The sequence below is a fragment of the Crocodylus porosus genome, unplaced genomic scaffold, assembly GCF_001723895.1.
Source record: "Crocodylus porosus isolate Cpor-Errol unplaced genomic scaffold, CroPor_comp1, whole genome shotgun sequence".
NCBI classification, from domain to species: Eukaryota; Metazoa; Chordata; order Crocodylia; family Crocodylidae; genus Crocodylus; species Crocodylus porosus.
Genome location: NW_017728918.1, coordinates 106,138,102 through 106,155,160, shown reverse-complemented (window position 1 = coordinate 106,155,160; position 17,059 = coordinate 106,138,102).

Here is a 17,059-nt window from a genome sequence, read left to right as displayed (position 1 = left end):
ATTGCCTGTCTAAAATGACAGCGCCCCTTGAAGGTAGGCAGAACTATGCAGCCCCAGGGAGTCTGAGGCACAGAGCAGTTCAGGTAGAAGGTCAGTGCAGTCAGGATGAAACTGCAGGGCCGGGAGGGAGGAGAGGTGGCTGGTAGGGTTGTGTGCTGGCCTGAAGGGAATGGAGCTGCCAAGGTAAACTGGTGGAGCCTATGAGGTGGACTGGGGTGGGGACAGCATAGTGCAGGATGTTTCATGGGTACCAGGGTGTGGGAGTAAGTAGGGGACCCCAGGGGGTGGGGCCAACACAGTGTAAAACCATTGCTGCAGTCGAGGAAGACTGTGTTAACAGTTGGTGTTAAATCCTAACATTAGAATGCAGCCCTTGCTACTGGGCCTGGAAGAATGATTACGTTACGTAAAATGTATGTCAGTAAAGAAGCTTGAAGATTGTCAGTAAAAACACTTCTTGCATTGACAACCCTAGAGGGGAGAGAGAACATACGAACACTAACTGGGAGGTTTCCTCCTCTTTTCAATAGTACTGCAGTACCTGCAGTACTAAGTATCTGTCGCCAATGGTGCTTACACATGGATGCTGAAACTGGCAGCACCAGCCCATCCCCATCCCCAGGGATGTCAGCAGGGGAAGGGGAGGAAGCAGCCAGCATGGAGATGCCAGATGCTTTCAAATGGCTACAGCTGAGGGAGGTGGGGTGGGGGGGAGGGCAACAGAGCCCCATGCTGTGCGAGTCCAGCCCAGCTAACCCCAGTACCCCAGCTGGGGTAGCTGGGGAAGCCCTGAGGTGACAGGGCTCCATTCCACTCCCCCACACCCCTCATCTCTAGCCATTCAAAAGCAGCTGGCAGTTCTGTGCTAGTTGCTCCCTCCTCTTTCCCTTCCCTCCACCACTGACAGCCCTGGAGCTGAAGCAGGGGAACAAGGCTGAGGAGAGGGAGGCTGCCAGAGTGCCCCTGCACACCGGCCAGGGAGGATATAGGCAGGCTCCAGCTCCCCACCAACCCAACAGCTGAATATCTGTTGGGTCTGGGTGGAGGGTGGGGGGTCTCTAACTCATGGCACTTTATGTACAGCTCCATGAGTTAGAGCAGGGCCCTGAATGTCTGTAGGCACTCCAAGTGATGCTGTGAAAAGCTATAAATCAGGAGCATTCCTTGAGCTGTTCATGTGAATTAAGATGGCAGGTGACTTACTAATTGGGGCAAAGAACATTGTTGTGTTCACTTGTATCTCTTAATATTACAGTGACTCAAAAAGCTAAGGGATTCCTTCTTTGAGAAAATACCTTGAGGTAAGAGAATACTTATTCTTTTTCTTTGTATAACACTGGACAAAAAGGGTGAACAGTCCCACTTCTGCTTCATCTGGTTCCTCTTCTTCTTCCTCCTCTCTCTCTTCCCTGAGTCTGCCCATAAAACAGTTCTTAGGGCTTTCAACCATGATGCCTGTCACTGAAGACATTGTGGTTTGCTTGTTTTTATACTACAAGCCTTTTGCGAAACCCAGTCCGACTTATTTGTAACTTAACTGTGAGTTCACAATAACGCTGTGACAACCATGGTGAATTCCCATTGTGGTTTTTTGTTTATTTGTCAGTTATAAAGCTGGGCAATTCTTTGTTGGAAAAATTCCTTTGGCTTTCTCAGGAGATGAGTTCATATGGATCTAATCACAGGCTGAGGTATAAGACAGTAACCAACTCAGGGTAGAGACAATAGTTTATCATGTGACTCCACAGTGATTGGTGCAACACAGCCCAACTCCCAAGAGGAGATTCCCGATCCTATTACAGCCAGAATAAGTAACAATCAAAAATATTTAGTCATTTTTGAGGTAAGCACATATGAAAAGGGTAGTTTTCACCATTTCAGACCTTTAAAGAATTTTATTTTCCAGTGAATCCAATGGCAATCTGTTCTTAAAGATATATATTTAATATTTATATAAATACTAGCAAATCGTCCATCAAGAATGATGGGGGAAGGGCAGGGACGGAGCACTGCTGCCGCCTCCCAGGAACAAGGCGGGAAAGCATGCACACAGTGGCCGCCACCTACCACCTCATGCTGCTGTTGCTCCACATCTGGCCACAGGCCGCACCCATCACCGCGTCCAGCCCTGCACCACTCCCCTTTCCATATCTGGCCCCATGGCACCTGTCCCAGGAGGCAGCAGTATGTGTGGGGGGGGTGGCGGCGCTTCGTCCCCACCTGCCCCACCCATCATTCTTGGCAAATTGCCCATCAAGAATGAGGGGGCAGGTGGGGATGAAGTGCTGCCACCCACCACCCCTTGCCGCTGCCACCTCCCAGGAGCAGAGCTGGGGGGGAAGCTTGCACATTAGCTGCTGCCACCACCCACCAGCCCATGCTTCTGCTGTTCCATGTCCAGCCACATACCACCCCCCCTCCACATTCAGCCCTGTGCCACCCCACCCCCCTTCCCAGGAGGTGGCAACAGTGCTAGGTGGTGGGTCGTGGTGCTGCATCCCTGCCCATCCTCCCCCCCCACCCCATTGCACCCCCACAGCACTGGCTGAAGCCATTACTCGCTGGGAGCCACACTACCCAAAAGTGTTACAGACAGATACACAGACAGCCGAACTAAACCCTTTATATATAAATAAATAGCCCCTCCTCTAGCCCCCTGACCCATTACTCACCAGCACTGGAGCTTGGGTCCAGCTCTGTGCTGCTGGCACGCTGCCTGCCCTGTGTGCTTCAGCACCAGAGTGAGGGCTAACCACAGATACCCTCTGGCAGCCAGAGCATCTCTGTGGAGGACCCAGCCTCCAGTTGCCTCAGGTTGCACTGCCCAGCTTTTTTTTTCTGAGGGGTTTTTGACCCCTGGATATCCAGGGTCTAATTTTGCCCCTGCGCTGCAAATTTGCAGCACAGGGAACATTTTCTCTTTCCTGTACATATCTCTTGTAGTGTTTTAAAGGGGTTTGAGACACTGCAAGAGGCACGTGCAAGTTCATCTGGACGTGCCCATAATATTTATGTATACCTGCTGTAGACATTTTCTTTAGCAACTGTCACTTCTCTTACATATGCAGTATGTTTAATTTATGTACATATTTTAATGAAAGAAGAGTGAATATGATTGAGCATCCTCCCCTTTATTTGTCTTTACCTCTGTTCAATTTTTCTTCTTCAGAGCACACTATGTGCTGAGTCATTTCTGTAGTCTATGAAACTAATTCTCTTTCTACAAAGTACCAAGTAACCTTACAAGTGTAGACATATTTGTTACATGATTATCTATATTCCTTATCTGCAAAAATTTGCTGCAATTTAATTTAATCCTAACTTCCCCTTTTATAGCCTTTTGAAATGGGGTTGGGAAAAGGAGTTGAAAGGAAGATATTAAAACAAATGTTCAAAACAGATTAAAACTGATATCTGAAATAACTATACATCTGAGTATTTCAAGAGTCACTCCTCACTAGCTGAACATGCTGAGGTGTTTAAAAAGACATCATTGTTCTGCACTCCCCATTCACTGGTGCCCATCAGACAGATGCGTAACATTCATCCTTGGCATACCAAATTTATTACTTCCAGTAACATGTAATAATTTCCATGTTCCTTTTCTCTATGGTAGGTAAGATGACCAGTCACTTTTTCTGGAAAATTACCACGAGACAACACAAAGAACAAGAAAAGTAGTCCAGATCAGTTAAAATGGATAAGCTCTTCTTTTTTTTTCTCTCTTCTAGAATAGCCATTGTGGTGGGTTTCACATGTCAATCCCATTTAACAGCATCTTGCTTCTATTTCTGGCAATGAACTGTACAGAATGAGTCAAAGGCCTTTAGAAAATCACATTAGCATGTGCTCTCCCTCTAAGAGCAGTGTACTATCATACTGATACTTTGATACTGGTGGATAAAAGAAGCTAGAATAAAGTGCTTTCTAACAAATGAGACATGAATCATGACAGGATTACATTTGCTTTAATAGGAACCTGTTCACTGTATTTCGATGTTTGAACAAAGGAGTTCTTAGAATTCAGCATTATTGGAATATGTTACCAAGAATTTCATGCTTATCTCCCATCCTAAAATAGGTTATTCTTTTTTAGAAAGGAAAAACAAAATACCATCTTCTTATAACTGGTTAGAAAAACCAGGTCTGGTTTGCCAGCAGAATGAAGGCCTTTCACCAAAGGCTCTTTCTGATCTAGGCAGAAAGACAGGAAAAAGGAAGGATGGGATTTTGCAGCTCCACGCATTAGAAATCTTAAGGACAAGTTACAAGCAGAAAGCAGACAGGGTTAAACTGAAATGATTATATAGTAATGAATAAGGATGAAAGCCTCCGAGTTTGCAAACAATGGTGTTATGTTGGAAACCACCCCCATGAAGTCAACGATATTACCTCATTGTAGGGACAGATTTCAGATTTATGAGCCCTTGCTTTGTATACTCTGGGTACATCTGGGTGTATACATGACGTGACAATGACACAGCAACTATGGTGACGTAGCATCCTAGGACAAGAACTTTGATGCTGTAGCTGTCACCGTAGCAACATACTACCTTGTTATAGTGTGTCACTATGGCAACGTAGTGCCTAAAAATTACCATGCATGGTGTGTACAGTGCAGTATTGGCTGTTACTGCACCATCTTTTAGTACTTCCATAGGAAGTACTAAATGATGCTGCAGTAACAACATCACCATAGAGATATATATAGCAACCTGTGTAGTGCCCGCTGTACCCTATTTCCTTCTGTATGTAAATTGCAGCAGAAATGACTTGGCGCACATAGGTGCCACAAAGTGTGCCAGTTTCCTTTGGGTCTGTTTTCAAACCACCAATCAGTTGACAAGCCCCTGTACTTCAATGGAAAGATCTGTGTTTTCTAACCCCGACAATTTCTAAAGGACTTCTGTGTCAAAGGACCATTGGGTTTTAATAAAGGATTGATGGATCTAAAGGGAGATGGGCTCCTATGCTCACATTCGAAATCTAATGCCCTCATCTTCTGCTTTGTCCCTCAAAAATGAGAGCTGCCAAGTAAAAGCTCTGGCATTGCTGATTAGTAATTAGCATTTTAAGGAGGCTTAGCTACTCCTAGGAAGTGCTGAGAGATGCAGCATCCCAGCATTTCTGCAAAGCATTTTAAGTTACAGTCCCCTGGACCAAACAGAAGTTTGCTGCTGCTTCCAGGGGAAAGGGGGATCTAACTGTGGCTGGGAGCCTGCAGCCAGGTTTCCATAGCAGTGGCCAGGCCTCTCTGCTAGCTGTTTTCAGAATTGGAGGGGGGAAAGGCAGCAGGAGGATCTTGTTCCTGGGGCTCCCCAGCCACTTCTGAAGGGTGGGGTGGGTGAATTGGACCCCCCCCACACACTCAGCAGGGGCTCCAATACACCTTCCCCACCCTGCAGGGGGGAGGCTGAAAAACCCCCAGACTGAACTCCCTCCACCTCCGCTTCCCCCTCCCATTCTGAAAACAGCAACAGACTGGGAACTCTGCAGACACAAGTTACAAAAAATGCTACATTTTTAAATATCTTTATCTGATACCTCATGCTATTACGGGGTCAGATTTTCACCCAATTGGCCATTTTTGAAGCTGTTTGCAGCTGTGCACTTGTGTTTGGTCACAGCTATAAACTGCTTTCTGTGGCCAGATCAGGCGAAAATGGTCACTTCTCTCTGCGCCTGCATCTGACTTTTTCTTCCCTTCAGGCAATGCAGGGTCAGTAATCCTGCTGGTTGATGATCAGCTGCTTTTCAGCACTTGATCCTGAAGCCTTCTTAAATTGCTGTAAGTGATCCCATCTCAGACTGCTTTTTCGTCAGCCAGGAAGCAACTTTGCCTGAATAGTATTGAGAAGAACACTGCCAGGCCCCAAAACACCTTGTTTGGGGCTGTCATTCCTGGGAGATGCTACTTTGTATGCCACTGCCAATATGCATACAATCTGATCCCTGCACCTTTTAACTAATTTAACTAAGTGACTCTTCTTGCCAGGCTCCAGGAGCTCCAGGCTTGTTTCCCATGCCACCCTAGAAATGATAATGCAAAGCAAATTTCAGAAACCAGGGCCTACATGGAAGGAAATAATAAAACTTAGGCCCCAAACCAGTGAGATCAGCAGGGAACAGCCAGCAAGTGCCAAGCCTTCAATTATTTTGTCCTCTCTAGGCAGCAGTAAAATGGAAAAATGTTTCAAGTTAATATAGCTGGAGCCAGTCGTGATGTGCTCCGGTTACCTTTTGTAACGTTGCTGTGATAGAGACGGTTATTTTTATGGGAGATGAAACTTGGAGGCTCCAGGGTTTAGACTGATGGAGGCCAATATAATTAAGGTTATACTGGTAAAAATAGCACAATGTTTTTTTTAATGGGATAGTAACTCCAACATAAATCATATTGGGTTAAGCAGGCTTTCAAGTGGATTCAAATTTTATTTTGAATTGTAGAAATTGACTTAAGTCATTTTAATAAAGCCGGGGAAAGGAGGATGAGTCACACTGCAAGAAAATAAACTGAAATTTTAGGGCTTAGCTAATGCAGCCATTTTTTTTCTATCTGTGCGCCTCGCTGTTTGACCAAAAATGGCAAAGCTATTACTACCTTAAAGATTTAGCTTTGTCATATTTGCCAGATGTAGATGGGCCAAATAGCCAAATAGCTCTATTAACATTTTACACATGTGCCTATGCAGGCTGCACCATAGCAGTGCATTGGTTCTGTTCACGTTAGCACAAAGTTCTCTCGAGCCTGAAAACCAGTGTGGTTCTTCCTAAGTACAAGATGCAGTTAGTAAATGATAGACTCAATTTATCCATGCTACCCACTCAAATCATTGTACTCTGTGATAATAGTGGCAGTTTTCAACTTTGAATTCCATCTCTCCATGGATGAGCTGGAAGTGGCTTTCAGATGAATGCCTTTAAATGAAGAACCATCTGTGTCTGCATCTGTCTTGTGTGTATGTAAGCCTTTAAACTACTGTTTTAGTGTAAAGTGATGGAAAGTGACTACTGCAGTTGCAAAGAGTGTGAAGCTGGGTTCAACGTGTGCTGAGAAAGATCCTCTTTGACAGATTCCTTTTATTTAAGATGAAGTTGGTTCTGCTTGGGACTGCCCCCAAAAATTGTCTTCTAGTCATTCCCAAAGTGGAAGGGTGGCCTTGTGCATCTTGGTGACAACTATGGCCAGAAGGTAGTGATGGCTTTGAAGGAGGAGACAAGGGATTATGTTATAATCCACCCCAAATGGCTGAAGTCAACTCTGCTTGTTAAAAATTTCAGATATTCCTGAATGAGCAATCATGACCATTACTGTGGGTGGGGGGTAGGGGGGTGCATAAATCCCTTCTGGGGTCCCCCCAAGAATACCTCTAGGTGCGAGATTCATTTTGCCCAGGGTAGATCAGGACATGGATTTTTTTTTTTGGCCCATCTTTTCTAGCTGCCTCACTTTCCTTATGCCCCTTATGGAGTCCTGTGACCAACGCCACCTATAAATCAGTGCTCCACTTTACCTGGAAATAGCGCAGTTTTGCATTTGCCCTAAAGGTTCCTATTACCTGTGTACAACATTAATAGGATTTTCTCACATACCTTACCATATATATGGCATGCTGGATCTACCTGCTGAACTGACCTTTGATGCTGTGATTGCTGTTGTTAAACATTTATATAGCACTGTAAATTTACACAGTGCTTTACAAACATAAATGCATAATGCTGGTTCCAAAGGCAGTCACATCAGCTTAAAATGACGTGGAAGCAGCTTACCAGGAAAAACATTAATCACCATTGCATACCCCAACTACCATGATTCAAGTAACTGCAAGTAGAGAAGATGGATGGTTTTATTGATCTTGAACTGGGGAGAACTAAGACTAATGGCACTTCTTCAGTATCAGTGAGATTAAAAACTAGTCTGGCATATGAGACCACAGTGTTCCAGCAGGAGATTTACTGCTCAGTTATATCATTCTTCCTTCAGTAAATAGTGTAATTGTGGCAGACTGTCCTAATATGATATTTGAGCAGATAGTCTGCAGTAAGAAAGAGATTATTACCTCCATGTTTTGAGGGTCCTGTGTTTATAATTTAGTGATATGGCCTGGGAACCCAGTCCATTCATGCTAGGGCAGTCTTTCACTCTCCCTGCTTGTCAGGACCCGTTGAATGTCCCTCACTGCCGTACATTCCCTTCACACTATGCATACAGATTAAGGATGCTAGATTTATCAGAAATCTGAAGATCTTTACAATCAAAGGAACATGTTGCCTGGGAGATGGGGACTGCTTCCGAACTGCCAGTATTTATCTGATGCAACATGTGGCATCTTTTATGTTGGCAGTTTTGGAAAGCACTGATTGTAAGGCACAGGTCAGCAATGTTTATGCGGTGAAGGAGGGCCATTTTTAAGGAGTTTAGCTTAGAGTGCAGGATGCCTGCAACAGGGCCTGTACAAAAGATGCAGCTAGAACTAGATTCACAGCCCCCGCAACCCCCTTCTGCACCTCAGTACTGTCAGTGCTGCCGTGTGGCTGAAGCCCCCACACCAAAACACCACAGACACCCCTTGTCTCCATGGGCTGTAAATTCCCACCCATGGTTTTAAGAGGCGGTGTTTCCCATTAAAGGCTAAATAGTTTTGGTCGTTGTTTGGGCATGGGAGAAGATGCAAGCAGCCTTCCCTTCCTTCTCCTGCCATGTCCCCATAAGGAACCAGAGATCGTGATGTTTTCTGTGTTCACTGGATGGTTTGGAGTGTCTTGTTTCATGTGTCCTCTTTGATACCAGGTGAAAGAGATGGTTGGCAGTCAGTGGGGCAATGATAATACATCCCATCCCTCTGGCTGATACTATTACTTTAGTGTCAATCACCTGGCAGAGGGCTGAACTAGATGACATTTGAAATCCTTTCTGGCCTTATGATTCCACGATTCACCAAGGAGTAGTGAAGTCAACGATCTGCTGAAGAACGTATCCTGTAGTATTCTGCAAAAGCACACCTGTCACCTGTCAGATCTCCCCTGATGAAGCACAACTCTGCACATAGCAGTGTTGAACCCTGTTCATAGCAGTGCTGAATGATAATTTCCAAAGCCTCCATCAGTGGGCAATGGGGAGTTTGACTAGTGATTGGGGAGGGGAGGGATTGGAAGCATTTTTGTTTTTTTATGGAAAATCCTGAGATCAAATAAAGAGAATATTCAAGCTTCCATTTTCTTTCATTATATTCTTAAGAACACACAATTTTAAAAGACCCAGATTCAGGTTCCTTTCATCTCCCAGCCTGCATTCTAATGTGCATAGGATTTTTTTAGTTTATCTCCCAGGCAGCCACAAGAAGTGGGGTTTTTTAGGTGAATTTTAAGCAAGAGGTAGCTTGCAATTATCCACAAATTGCGATCAGCTTGGCATTGATTATAGTAAATAAGAGCTGCAGTGATTATGCAGGAACACCTCCAAATGAGGCTTCTTTTGTGCGTTTCACAGCCTGCTTCTAGTAGGTTTGTTGCATTTTGTTTTCTTCTGAGTTGGATGCACTCTGCTTAACAACTTGTAGTCCAAATCATGTTTCATGTGGGAAAGTCTCTGGAGGGAGCTGAGAACGCCCATGATACACAGGCTTCCAAATCCTGTATTTCAACTATAAAAAGGTCTGTTTGAGGCAGGTCAGAGCCAGCTCAGTGTGAAAGCCTATAAGGCCGTGGCTTCACTGCAGAATTAATGCTGGCTTTTGGGTGTTGTGCCTACCATACAGTAAATCTTGCACATGGGGTCAGTTGTCATCCACCGTTTGCGTGGTTGGTGTTTTCTGTGTCTGAGTGCTAGAGTCAGAGTGCAACCTGCATTGCTGATGCTGCTGCAGGGAATGTGTGTTGCCTCGAAGACCTCACTGTTGTAGAAGGAATGGCAAAGGTGAAACTGGGCATTCTTGACATTTTTACACATGCTCTGTGAGGCAGGGGCACTTTAATTAACAAGCACTTTTAATTAAAAGCATCTGAGTGCCATGTGTGCCAGAATCTGCCCCCCCCCACCCTCTGCTGAAAAACGGTGATGGGGCACTTTGAACTAAAGCTCATCAAACAAAACAAAAATTGTACGTAGCTGGATTGCATCCTTGTCCTCAACCCTTAATGAGGAAATTGTCTTTTTTGAAAAGGTATAAAAGTTTTGGAACATGGATTTTGTCATTGTGTGTTGATGTATTAAAGTCCCAGCCCTGAAAGTTCTCCTGGATGGTGTCACAATAGAAATAAACACATGTACAAACCTAGGAGACATTCAAGGTTGTCTTATTTCAAAGGTAATCACAGGTTGATGTTTATATTATTCATATATGCAAAAGAACCTCAGATTCTAAATTAACAATAATATGTATGAGATGTTATTGATATTCATAAGTTATTGTTAAAAGGTGAGTCAAGGATTGTCATGTGCTTGAATAAAGAAAATGGTATTATTTTTTAAGCTTTTTTTTCCTTAGATTCATAAGCATCTTGTAGCAATGCAGCTTTGAGAAGGGAAGGTTTGTGTCTGAAATCTGTTGCTTCCTTCACAGAGGTCCAATATCCTAAAGCAGCAGTGCCCAACCTTCTGCCCCATGGGCTGGATGAGTGGTGCATGATTAGCCCTCTGGCTAGATCCTGTGTGCTTCCCTCGTGCAGCCACCAGCCACCCTGATCTAACGACATGTGGGGGCAATCTGATGCACAGGGTCACATTATATGGCCTGTGGGGTTCCCCAGAGGCTCAGAAATTTGGCAGCAGGGGAGTAGCAATTAATGCTGCCACCATTTCCCCACTGCCAAATTTTCAGACACATGGGGAATTTCACAGGCCAGATGACACAGCTCTACTGGTTGGGGGTTGCATACCTGTCTTCTAAAGAAAGGGCCATATGTTTTAATTTTAATATTATTAGTCATTTTATGGGGTCATTTTGCACTGCGTAAATTGGTATCTATTTCTCCTGTCACTGGGCACATCCATATAAAATACTACTATGCAGTGGTTACTGCAAATTTAATTAGTACTTCTGTAATCAAGTATTAAATAAATACTGGACTTACTGTGCAGTAGTACCAGCAAAACGTCTTTTAAACAACTCTACTGTGCAGTAGCCTAATAATACTGCAAAGCAGCATATTAGTATTGTCCATGCTGTGATGCACTACTACGCAGCATACAAGGCTGTTTGATCTTCCCGTGACAAAATACACCTTAATCACTCAATCAACTTTTCCCCCAGGATCCCCTGTTGTCACTATATATCTCTTTTGGTTCCTTGTCATTCTTATCTCCCCTCCAACAAGTGCCCAACACCCTCCAAAATCCTGCAAGTATTAGAAACTAGTAAAGGTTCTAGCATCCAGCATCAATTATGCAACCAGCATCAGCTAGATACTAGTGGTGCCTGTCACATGTAATGCTAGTAACAAAAGCAAGTACTGTGGCTAAGGATTCCCCAGTGAGCCCACATGTCATGCTAGGGGATAAAAGATGTGATAGCAGAAGTGGAGTTTGCATTCAGGCTGAAAGCCCTTGGCCTGAAATGGGTTTAGAAGATGGGATATAAATACAACCAGACAGTGCTGCATCTCTGAGTTCCTGCTCTTAGACTGATTAAAGACGTCCATGGCCAGCAGTGCATTAATACAGGAATGAATTCAAGCAATATTCACCAAATCATCCAAAAATGTCTTTTTGTGGTGAAACTGTGGCCTGCAAAAGAAGCCTCAACTTGAGTTACCTGCCATGTATGTTAAGGGCTATTTGTACAAGTCAGGCCAGTTGCTGGGCTTTAACAAGCTGAGTGACGCAGCTAACGTTTCATAAGTATTCTCTTTCAAGAACTGGCATCATAACCATTAAATGAGTTCAGAGCATTTCTTTCAAAATATTTTGGTTTTCAGGCACTAAGAGGGGGTGAAAAAACAAACAAACTTCAGATTTCATGTAACTAAAATAGTGGCATTTCTCATGAGATGTTCAGGTAAATGCTTAGTACAAACAAGATACATCATCTGAACTAGGCGTTCACAAAGTACTTGTGTGCTCCATCAAAAAGTGGAAGGCAATTTAGATTCCAAAAGACCCTTTTCCACACCTCTCCCCTCAGCTGACAGTAGTAATTTAGAGGTGAGAGAGCACATTCTGTTTCGATACAAATTTTCTTTCCCCACCCCTGTTTCTGCTTGCCTTTTTGTGGATGGGGCTAGGTTCTCCTGGCTTGGTTCCATTGCACTAGTAGCTCAACCTAGAGCTTGAGTTTTGCCTTTGACATGACTCCTTTCTATACATGCATATAGCTCTCAAAAGACAAGAACCATGTGCCTTCCCCAAAAGTCTCCTGGCTAGAGGAGAGCTGCCCAGATGTGATGCAAAGACTTAACCCTCTGAGGGGAAGGATACATGCCTGACCTCTGGCCCAGGGGCCTGGATCAGGTCTCCTGGGGTCCTTGGAGAACGAGTGATGGTGCTGGCTTGGGACCAATACCATCCCCCTGGGCAGTAGAGCTTGGGAGGTTGGAAAGTTTGTCGGGGATAGAGGGGCTAGGAGTCGCGTGTCCTGGAATGTCAGATGACTGCAAATTGGTCACTTTATCTCCATGGAGCAGACTCACAATACCTTAGCCCAACCTAGGTAGAATGGCTCAAAGATAACCTTCACCCAAAGCGGCATAACCTTAAGACACTGAGGCCGCATCCAGCCATGCATAGACGTTTGCTTTCCTGGGGAACACCTGTGCCACACATTCTCTAATGCATAGTAGGTTCCCCCAGGCAGGGTAGGGGAGGCTGGGGCTAGCAGCCACGCTGGCCCCAGCAGCCTTACCTGGGGTTCTGGGGACCTGGAAAGCTGAAGCTGCATTGCTCCTGAAGCTGGAAACCTGGCCAGCAGCTGGAGTTTGGCTCCGGCCAACCAGGCTCCAGTTTTGGGCAGCATGCACTGCCTCTGTGTGTGCTGCCCCACTTTTTCTGTGCAGGTTTTTCTGACTCAGGAGATCCCAGAGTCAAAAAAAAAACCTGCACTGCAAAGTAGCAGTGTGGGAAATGCCTGAATGTGTGGTGTGTAGCACCATAGACGGGTTGGTGGCACCACATACCTCATGGCTGTGCTCATCTAAAGGGCACATAGGACAGTTTAACAATCTTTAATGCATGGATGCTTCCATTTTAAGTGCCTTTGGAATGGTTTAAAGGTAACCAGTAACAACACCTTTGATCAGTGTGAAGTAGGCTAGTTCATTTGGGCAAACTGGAGTGTGCAAACCCAAGACAACTGTTACCCGGAAGACCAAACTTGCCTTGCTCTTGATCAGACAACAAGATTTTGTATGCCCTAAAGAATGGGTGCAACTGGACTTGTTCACAAAGTGAACAATTAGCCTTCCAGTCTGTAGATCAAACTGTCCACAGCAAGACCTGTGTGTGTGTTGTACCTACATCTAAAGCAGAGGGATAAGATTGTGCTCCCAACATCTGAACCAGAGGGAGAAGATTGTGCTCCCAGTCCAGAATAAGTGAAGCAGAACATCTATTACACATGTGTTACCCTGGTGAAGCTTTCGTTTTCAAAAGGATTGCTTTTCATGGGCAACAGCAAGGATCCTATTGGAGGGAATATAGAACTATTTTAATTGATTTGTTATGATGTTAGCAAGACAGAAATAAACAGAATATTCTTTTGGTTAATTAAATTAGCTAAAACACTTTGCAAAATGATCCAAGTCATGTAACCCTACTGTGTGACTAAAAAACCAAAACCGTTGATGTCAACTGGAAAAATAGCAGTCACATCCTTTTTTCCTACACTCTTGTTGTCTGACAACAGCCCATGGAGGATCTTATTTGCTCCTGTTGCTGGATTCCTCCTGGCATTCTTCTTGCCTGCCAAAAAGACAGGCATCTGTTGCCTGCCGGATATATTTGACCTGTGGATGTCATACTATATGTAATGTAACACCAGCATTTTTTTCCTCACATTTTGCATGACCCCCTGCAGCCTAAAACTGTGTAGCTGGGAGAATAGATGCCTACAGGGATCCCTTTATTCTAATTAAGGGATCCAATCGCTGAGGTTTTGTGCACGCACAACCTGTTGATTTTCCTGGGAGCTGAGATTGGAATCTTGCAGAACTGACGACCTGCCTGCGACTGAATGCATGGCTTTTTCTGGGGTCAGTGACTAGGGCCATGGACAAACGTGCTGTTCGAAGTGCACCAAGCAATGAAGGTGTAGGTATTCACACCCAAAGTAGTGCTCCAAAAATGACCTTCAAAAAAGGAGGAACATCTTTGAAGCACTTCATTTGAAGCATTTCCTGAAATGCCTGCACCCTCCAGTAGAGCATGACAGTGGTTATTCAGTCTTCTAGCACAATGCTCTGCTCCCTACCCTCCAATGGGGCAGGAGAAAGGGAAAAGGGAAGATGCTTTATGATTGCTCTCCCATGCACTCAGCTGTTCTCTGGAGCCTACAGAGACCAAGAGGTATGCAGGGACTTCTGGGTGGAGAGCATGACGGAGGTTTGCCTTTGCAGCCATTTCGAAGTGCCCTGATGAGGGGATGATGTATGTCTGCACAGAACTGGAGCACACCAAATTCGAAGTGCTCCAAACTGGAGCACATCATACATGTGTCTGTCCATACCTAAAGACTGCATTTGTAAGCTGGAAACAGCAGCAAGCAGTAGTCAGGCATTAAATATGTATAACAACCAAGAAAGCTTTTCCTCATGCATATCTGTGTTGTGTATGCTAGTACAATAACAATGTACTGAACAAATTTTGTTGGGATTCTTGGTATGCAGAGTGGTATTGCTATCTAGAGGCTGCTTCTCTTTTGTGTTGGTTCCACCCCACTCCTCCCTCCCATACACTTATGTTTAATAATGTACACTAACGTAGAAACCTATTCCTTCTGTTCCTTGAAGCATTGGCAGAGTTGCAATGTATCTAAAAATCAACTAAAAGCCTTCGGGAGTTTTTTTGCTGATGGTTTCTCTGTTGCAAGGCAACACATGTACATATGCACCCAAAGCAAATTCCTATTGTCATAGAGACAAGGAAATTCCCTGAATTAATAAATGACACAAAAGTAAATTTCTATGTAAAATCCTTATTGTTGCAGCCAAATAGTTCTTCTGAGGCAAGTTCTTCTTTTAGTTCTTCAGAAGCAAAAATAAATATCTACGACAGGAAAAGAACTCAGGATGCTTTTAGTTATAGACAATATCCCTTCTGATAGAAGGTGTAGCAATGATTGCTAGAGCAAAAGGTAAAGCAGCTTCATCTTACATGACCCACCTTCCTTCAGACAGGTTAATACAGCCTGATTCCACTTCTGTCCTCCTTCTAGAAGGGCGACAGATCATTAACCTGCCCCACCACACATGCTTGCACATCAGGGTTGGTACATGGCTTCTCTGTCTGTTCCAGAGTTGTCCATCAGCCTGATCTTTATATGTAGCACCACGCATGTCCGTTCCCCACTCACACTGGATAAGGTGAAGAGAGAGAGAGATGGTGCTTTCTGAAGTCATTTCCTTAGCAGGTGCCTAGAGGTATGCAGCAGATCTCTCACATTCTATCTTTAGCTTGTTTTACTATGTAGTCGTGCTATTTTTTAACAGGTTTTTCCATTCTTTTACTTGCAATACAAACCCACCCATGAAGCCAACTTCCACTGCACTTCTGTGAACCCATCTTCTTACACATTCAGCCAGCTCCTACTGCGTTGCGCTCTCGATTGAGGGGGTGAAGGGCACCGCTACTGTAGGACACACAGCCAAATGTACCATATTGTGTAATATCATTTAACGAGGATTTTTCCCTTCTATACTGTTCACAAAGCAAGTGTTCTGCTTTCCATGGCAACCATCATGCCAGACAAAGATACCATCCCACACAATAGTGCTCACTACAAGTATTTTTCTAAGACAGTTTCTTTCCATAGCTGAAGGAAGGCGAACACCTTGTAATATCTGCCCTTCTGCTTACAGACCATGCCTTCACCATTTGAACTACTTCACAACATTTAGCACATGATCACTGAACACCACCTGTACGTTTTCTAAGAACAAGGGGGTCTGTAAGTCATTTGGTTTGGACTCAATTATAGCAGAAGCACTCAGGTTACTGCAGCTATTTTATTTCCAGGATGAGAACATAACTGATGTCTCAAAAGGCTGTTGGCTCAAACAAGTTCTTTGTCTTTCTGCCTCTGAGGACAGAAAGGTTGGGTGGGTAGTTTATATGCGATAAAAAGGTTTTTCAAAGTGCATAAGTGTTTTACCATAAATCCTATTGATTTGTAATGAATGTTATTCCCCAAAGTCACCTGAATGCTTGTGAAAATCCTATCTGAAATCAGGAGTGACATCTGAAGGAAAAAAAGAAATGTCTGGAATAGCATAGGTCTGTAAACAGTTAAGGGTGAGGCGTATAACTATAGGGGAAAAGCAGAAGTGTTCAATAAATATTTCTGTTCTTCATATAGATGCAAGATAATATATATCAACCTAATGTGAGACTGAGAACCAGAAAGTACTCTAGTAACAAAGGAAGTGCTGGGGGAAGAAAACCAGTTTGAGATCATGGTGCTAACTTGCACCAAAGAATTTGAAAAGAGAGGAGAACTCTTCCTGACGTGCATGTGTGTGTAAACAAATAAATGAATTTTGGAATACAAGGAAAATACCAAGTTACTTAAAAGATTGCTACTGTTGTCCCAGCATTTAGAAAGGCAAGCAAAGTGACCCAGGCCAATTTAGATCAGCGTTTCCTAACCTCTTCCGTCCCATGGCACACTTACCCAGCCTTTTCCATCCCATGGCACACTAGCCAAACATGGAGCAGTGGGGAGCACCAGTGTGGAGCCATCCGGGGCACAGTGGCAGCATGGGGCGGTGGTGGCGGCACTGGCGCTAGCCATGACCCCCAGATTCCACGGCACACCTGGACATGGCCGACAGCACAGCAGTGTGCCATGGCACACCAGTTGGGAAATACTGGATTAGATGGACATGAAGCCTGACCAAAACAGCAACACTA